Source organism: Apium graveolens, chromosome 8, assembly GCF_009905375.1.
Source record: "Apium graveolens cultivar Ventura chromosome 8, ASM990537v1, whole genome shotgun sequence".
NCBI lineage: Eukaryota > Viridiplantae > Streptophyta > Magnoliopsida > Apiales > Apiaceae > Apium > Apium graveolens.
Window position 1 is genome coordinate 4,982,689 of NC_133654.1, and position 8,162 is coordinate 4,990,850.

Consider the following 8,162-nt stretch of genomic DNA (forward strand, 5'->3'; position numbering starts at 1 on the left):
CAAGGCTGGCACGATTCAGATGGTACAAAATTCAATCCAATTTGGGGGTTCTCCAGCGGAAGATCCTAATATGCATATTAGGGATTTCATCGAGATCCGTGACACCTTCAAGTTCAAAAATATTTCTGAAGTTGTTGTGAAACTGAGACTTTTTCCATTCTCTCTGAGGGACAAGGCTAAGAGCTGGTTACACTCTCTACCAGCTGGTTCAATTACTACTTGGGAGGATCTCGCTCAGAAATTTCTTAAAAAAATCTTCCCTTTGACAAAGACAGTTGCAATCGGAAATGCTCTTACTCAGTTTGCGCAGCACTCGGGAGATACACTATGTGAATCATGGGAGCACTACAAGGAGATGCTTAGGAAGTGTCCTCAACATGGCATGCCTGATTGGATGATCATCAATTGTTTTTACAATGGTTTGGGAGCACAATCTAGACCCATGCTTGATGCAGTATCAGGTGGAGCCTTATGGGCTAAGAGCTATAATGACGTTTATGAGCTAATTGAACTGTTGGATGCTAATGAATATCAGCATCCAACCCAGAGATTTCCACGGGGAAAGGTAGCAGGAGTTCTGAAAGTGGATACAATTACGGCTATCACTGCTCAACTAAAGGCGTTGTCTATGAAGATCGATTCTCTGGCTAACTATGGTGTTAATTAGATAACCAGTGTTTATGAGCTGTGTGCAGGTTCGCATGCGACGGAGCAATGCGCTATATCTAGTGAATCAGCTCAGTTTGTGAGCAACTTTCAAAGATCAGAGCAATCAGTTCCAGACACTTATCTTCCTGACAACTGGAATCATCCTAACTTCCAATAGAGCAATAATCATAATGCGATGCAACAGCCGTTCCAGCAGTTTGGAGTAAAGAAAATCAACCCTCCTGGTTTTCAACAACCACAATTTGCACCAAGACAATAACTCCAACTTCAATAACAAACTCATGGAGGTGTAGGTCTATCTTCGAATAAAAAATCTGAATTGGAGGAGTTGCGGCTTATGTGCAAAAACCAGACTCTTATATGCCAAAGCCATGCTGTTTCTATCAAGACTCTGGAGAACCAAATAAGGCAAATTTCTAACACCTTATTGAATCAACCATCAGGAACGCTTCCTAGTGAAACAGAAGCCAATCCAGGCAAGAGGGAAGTTAACGAACAGGTGAACGCCATCCCCTTGAGATCCGGAAAGGTCGTAAGCCCCCAAATTCAGCGAGACGAAGAGTCCGAAAACTCTTTCCAGAATGCAGGTGCATCTGCACCTTTGCCAAATCCAGAAAATGAGATTGTTGCTAAAAAAAGTGGTGCAGAGGATGCCGAGGTAGAATCAAGGAAGAAAACTGTGGAACACACTCCTCCTGAGGGTAATACAGGGGAGAAACATGTCTATCCTCCACCTCCTTTTCCTAAGAGGCTGCAGAAGCAGAAGTTGGATAAACAATTTGCTAAGTTTTTGGAGGTGTTCAAGAAACTTCATATCAACATACCTTTCGTTGAAGCTCTTGAATATATGCCTAGCTATGCGAAGTTTATGAAAGGTATTCTCTCTCGAAAAGTTAAGCTCAATGACTTTGAGACCGTTGCTCTTACGGAGGAATGTAGTGCAATTCTACAACCGAAATTGCCTCTGAAGCTTAAGGATCCTGGAAGTTTCACTATTCCTTGCACTATTAGCAATCTGTCATTCGACAAATACTTGTGTAATTTGGGAGCTAGAATTAATCTGATGCCCTTGTCAATTTTCAAAAACTTGGACTATATGATCCAAAACCTGTGAACATGTCTTTGAAGTTGGATGATCGTTCTATCACTTATCCATGAGTTATAGTGGAGGATGTCTTGGTTAATGTGGACAAACTCATCTTCCCTGCTGATTTTGTAATTCTGGATTTCGAGGAAAATAAGAAGATTCCCATTATCTTGGGAAGACCATTCATGGTTACAGGCCGAACTATGATCGATTTGCAAAAAAGAGAGCTCACGATGAAGGTTCAAGATCCGAAGGTCACTTTTAATGTGTTCAAGGCAATAAAGTTACCCACAGATAAAGAGCAGTGCTTTAAAGCAGAGCTAATCGACTTTGTCGTGAATTCAGAGCTTGAGTAATTGCCCAAGTCAGATACCTTAGAGAGATCCTTAATAGGGGAATCAATTATTGAAGATGAAGAAGGAGCAGAGCAACTGCATATTTTGAATGCATCTCCGTGGAAAAGGAAGTTGGATATGCCATTCGATTCTCTTGGGTTAGCAGAGTTAAAAATTTCTTAGGAGCGTTTCGAGCCGTCTATTGAAGAAGCTCCCACACTTGAGCTCAACCCAATATCAGATCACTTGAGTTATGCATTCTTAGGTGGACCCCTGACAAGGGGTTGGAATATATCTATCATAATCTAAAGGGTGACTGGACGGTTCCTCCCGTGCTTACAGAGGGTTTCTCTCGTGCACCACAGACAGTTGATAGGTTTAGTCTTGGTGATGCGCAGTATAGAAGGTTGATTCGGCGTATTGAGGCCATGAATGACATCCACCGATGTTGAGCTGAAGATTTGACACACGCTCTCGGTACTGTTTTCCGAGACACTGGTGTCGAGGTTGATTGGTCACCTGATCCTCCACCCGAAGAGGGTGATCCTCCCGCTAACTAGGTATGCCTAAAATCCTTATTATTACCTTCAATGAGGACATTGAAAATTTTAAGTTCAAGGGTAATAATGTAAGGATTAGTTTGTGTGTTTTCATATAGATTCATATGGATTCATGTAGCATGTTTAGTTGTATTTCATTCATATTTTTTGCATGATTGTTCATATAGGACATATTTGATTGTGTTTTTATGTGAGTTCATATAGTTGCATGTGTATGCATTTAACATGATCCCTTAGGCTACTTCTGATTGATTGGTTGATGTTAATATGAGTGTAGTGATGTCGAATAGAGGGATGTTTAAGTCTTAATGAATTGATTTGCATGCCCAGAAAAATATTTAAGTCTTCATAAATTGATTTGCATGCCCATAATTTTTTTCACAAGTCTTATAGGTTGCTTTTGATCTAGATCATGATCATACGTGTTTATTTGTTGAGATTTAATCACTTTGTTATATTTAAAATTCGTGATATTCTCGTAATGACGTAGAAACACTGAATTTAAATCTGGATAAAAACTTGGATTTCATTGCTAGTGCGAGTAAGGCTATGTATCAAATGGCTAGTAGTCGGCTCATAATTTATGAGTAGTCTAGGGTTGAATGAGATGGAGGGAAACACACTCATTCAGAAATCGTTGGAAAAAAAAAGAAAAAAATAAAGTACGTGTTCATGCATAATTGATCAAGAGTGAGCACTTTAATACTCGAGTTATTAAGTTCTAGGGGACTCTGTGCCTAGTAACCTAAGACTTTGTTAGTCTAGGATCCGCTAACCTAACGCTCGCTACATAGGTACTATTGCATACACTAGTACAAAATGTGTCATGAGCGTCTCTATTTTTGGGTCTGTTATTAGACAATAGACATATAAAGTACTTTATACCACTGTCATGAATATAACGGACGCAAATATAGGTAATTTATATGATAATATGTCTGTTAAAGTATGACAGACACACAACTCTATTACATGTGTCCGTTACGCAATCATACACCTCTGTTAGTTAATACGGGACACATAAAAAATAAATTAAAAACTAAGTTTCAAAAATTAAAGTCGTCGGGTCTATTACTCCCATAAACCAATACAGCCCACTCCCCATTTGCACCCCGATATTTCACTCCCACTTGCCCGTCCACGAGCCCTAATTTTACAACTTCATCTGATTTCTTCTAATTGATAACTCAAACTACCTCCGTCTGTTCAATTTGTTCATCTGAGTATAAGCCAATTGGATATGCATCTCTATCTTAGTTCGATTATATGTACTCTCTCTCTCTCCCTCCCTCCCTCTCTCCCCCTCCCGTCCTCTATGATATATGTGGTGTGTGTGTTTTGGTAGGTCCGGTTATGGCAGAAGCTATGTTTGTTAATCAAGAAGAAGTTCCGGTTTATCTGATATACATGGATCCTGTAAGTATACTTTTTGTATTGTGTCTATATATATATTTGTGTGTGTGTGTTTTTTAGGTACATTGATCAAGAATAATCCTTTTTACACCAAAAGTTTGTTCCTTAGTGTAGCATTTAGGATATCCATAGAATTTCATTAGTTTTTCTAGAATTTATTGAATTATAGTGAAAAGGTACATAAGTTATTTATTATATGTAGAACTATGACTACTTGGTGCCATTTTATTTGCATTTTTCTTATTTTCGATGGCATAAGATTTTGTAGAATTGGGGAAAATTTAGATTCTTCATTCCAGCTCACAGTAGTTTTGTGATCATAGTTTTAAATTAGAATTGTAAATATAGAATAATTATATGCCTTTTTTCTTCTCCTTCTTTATTTTTAAATGGTTGCATCTCATTATTTGTTTTATGTTCTTGATAGATAAAGATTACTTACTTTATGATCCACTGACCATCAATTGTTTATCCCCTGATACGTGTACCTGCTGCACAGTTTCACTGTTTTATACCCTTTTACATTATTTATTCACCTTGCACCCATTAGCTATCTGCTTCTTGAACACATTAAATTACATTATTCTGTAACAGTTAGAGTAATATCGTTATATTCTATACATTATGTTCCTATGATGAAAATGCCCAAGTTCGAGCTGTTACATGGATTTTTGACTCCCAAATACGTGGATTAATGTCTATCTTAATTACTTCATTCATGTTTTATATATATTTTTAGTTTCCTCATTTTAATTATATAAAACATATTTATTAATTAAAATATTTAAAAAATTGCCATGTCTTTTAGTTTTTAGAGCAGATGTCTAACTGTTATAATGACCAAGTACTTATATAGTCTCATGGAATCCTTGATCGACATCAATTGATGCTTGAGGCATATGAAGTGTCTTCAATATCCGAATATGATTACATTTATTTAGGAAAGGTTAGACCAAGCAATTATTTGTTTCACGGGCTTCCTGATTTTCGAATAGCTTATCCTGCTTGTTTGGTATTAACATATCCCCTCCTACGAGGACTACTATACACATTCTTTTCCTAATACTTATTTTGTTATGTATCTTGAAGGTGAGGTTTATCAATTCTGAGAGGGTCAAGCTTCTAGATAAAATTTTAAAACATAGCATGGATGAGAATAACAAATATTTTGGTGTGATTTTCTTGGATGATGAGAAAGCTGAAGGTGAAGTGAAGGTGATCACAGATGCTTGCAGGTAGAAGCTTACCATGTTCTCTATTTCTTTTGCATATAAAAAGACTAAGATCATGAGTTTAAAATTTGCTTATATTCTTACTCTTATTATTTTGGATTGGATATAGGCTGAAGGTGTCTACAACTTCACTCTGGACAAGGTATCTTCCCTTAATGAATATTTGTTGTGTTCTTTTCATGTGAAAAAAGATTCCGTTTGTAAAACATTCAGATTTGACACTTTGATTTGCATGACATTCTTTTTCTTAACTAATTGTTTAATTGTGAAGTTTGGACTGAACTACCCTTTTAAATCCTATTGTTTGCACAAAACGGAAAAACAGAAAAAAGTGAAAGTTAGTAGTTGACCCAGCAAATAAATTCAAGAAAGCTCTACACACAATACCCAACAAAATCAGCTTTATTATTTCAATTTTTTTTAAAAAAATTTAGTTCTACACATGATACTCTACGATTTGAATTAAGAAACCGGATATCCGATCTGATTTAAAATTCGGATCAAGGTTTAATGTAATTAAGTACATAAATGAGTAAGTTCTAGTTAAAGATAATATGTTGTCGATAATGACTAATAAACTTATTATTTCATAAACCTGCTAATTTACATGTCTGGAAAAATGTTATTGCAAGCAGCTAAAAATCTCTGAAGGAAATAATATTAGTGTTAACGAATACATTAATTTCGTCTCGTGCATCCTCCCGTTTGAGAGGGTGCAAGTCTGCAGTTCCTTTCTAAAAGATCTTAGCAGCCTTGGATTATATATTCATATATATATATATGGATAAAAACATGATATACATGTCACTTGTATATTTTTAGGTAGCAAGAAGATCACTGGCTAGTGGCTAAGCTTGCTAGAAAGCTAGGAGAGGGTATGCTTCCATTGATTATTCTAATTTTATAGAAAGAATTGAAAGACTCCATTACAGGAAGATGACAGGTGAGCCTTGAACTTGCAATTTTTTTGAAGAATATTATATTTGCAGTTATGATATGCAACAATTCACTTATTTTATTCGATGTTGGATCAAAAATAAGAGCAAGAGCAAAATTATAGAAAATTATATATAATTGATGGAGAGGTGACTCGAGTTTAACAAAGAGTAACCTTCCAAATTTATTGGTCTGAAATATTCTCTAATCAGCTAATGTAAATTCTTTAGAAACATCATTTGATAGTCTCTCAATGTTTGGATCTGTTTCAGGAGATATCATTTTGAGACCTTTAGAAACATCTATATACTTGAAACAACAAATGAAAGTTATAACCTTATATCTAGACCCTGTTCCTGTTAAATTTGGTAGCAATTGAAAATGCAGAAAATGAGTTAATTAGCATAAATTGAAGGGTCATTTTGAAAATTCTGTTCTGCAGCCTCATTGCCTTATTTTTAGCCAATATATCGAAAGCTTTAAAAACTAATCTAATGATTTTTTATATCAAAAGGTTGTTTGTAAATTCCTGAATTAGCCTTTTGTGTATTTTGGGTAATCACTAAACATATCAGGAGATAAAATCATAGTTCTTATTTATGTTTGAACTACTATAAAATTTTCACAATTTTGATTTAGTATTACAAATGAATTTTTATTGTCAGAGAGTCATAATTGGTTGACATGTAAATCATTACAAACGTAGTTCTTTTCCTTGATAATATGCCTCTGAAATTTTTGTGCTACAGACCTGTAGATTATGCGATATAACTATTTTAGTTCAATTAATTTAGATTATTTTGTGCAAAAAATAGAATAGTCTTACAATTGCATCCTTGCACAGAAAACCAAATGAATATTTATGAGTCTAGGATATGTTGTAGCCCTGTATAGATAGAGTATTTGAGAAAAATAATTAACTAATTTGAGTAACCATGTCAAAAGTTTGTCTGAAAATAGAAAGATAGTGTATAGGTGCCAGTAGTAACATGTTATAGGTGCCAGTGGTAACTAATTTATTTTATGTACTTTGCTTAAGTTTTACAATCTGCAATGTTTTGCTATGTTTCGAATGATTTAGAAAACTTCCATTTTAGTTTGAGTTAACTTCTGCATTTTAATATTTTCAGGTTTTTTCAATGTGTTGTGAAAATTGTGTTCATTTCATTTTCGCTGATGGCTGCTAAATGGATGTTGATCTTGTTATAGGAAAGTTCTTGTTATAGGAGAGTTAAAATTTGGCTAGTGGACTTTTTAGTTTTTAGCAATTGCATATTGGTTCAAGTTTGCTCCAACTATATGGAGTCTGGTTAATTTTCATCCAATGTATCAAGTGTACACAGAAGTTAATTAATATTGTATGATTGGATTGTTGAATTGGTAGAATTATTAAGAATTTGATAATTATAATGTTCGGTGTCCTTTAGATTTATTGTGAAAAGCAGATGGCTAGTAAAAATATGGCTGATTTTTTTTTGAAAAAAGCATGTACAATTGCGTCTGTTATATGAATAGACGCATAAAGTAAACTATTTACGTCTGTTGTCTAATAAATGACGCAAATTATTAAGTTTATATAGTTGTTATATATTATGCGTCTGTTCCAACCTAATGCAATAAAGTTTATACGTCTTCTAAGTGTTAACAGCTGCATAAAACAACACTTTTTGCGGTTGGCCAACACTTTATGAGGCTGTTAAGAACAGATGCTTAATATTTAAATATGTCTGTTTTCAACAGAAGCATATGGTTTAGAGCTGATACGTCTCCTCCATACGCATCTGTTGAAAACGGATGTATATGACCTTTTTCAACAGACGCGTATGATACTTTTTGTACTAGTGATAAGTCTTTTGGGACCTCATTCATTGCACGGTCAAATAAGCATTTTTGTTATGTGTTCAATAATAGCGTGAATCCTTGTATAACT

General features: G+C 34.9%; 1 non-coding gene across 1 annotated transcript; it reads right to left on the reverse strand.

The window, feature by feature from the left end:
* Positions 1 to 277: 277 nt before the first annotated feature.
* LOC141681311 (small nucleolar RNA R71) lies at positions 278 to 384 on the reverse strand. Its single transcript, XR_012558751.1, has one exon. It is a non-coding gene; the product is annotated as a small nucleolar RNA R71 (small nucleolar RNA).
* Positions 385 to 8,162: the final 7,778 nt, after the last annotated feature.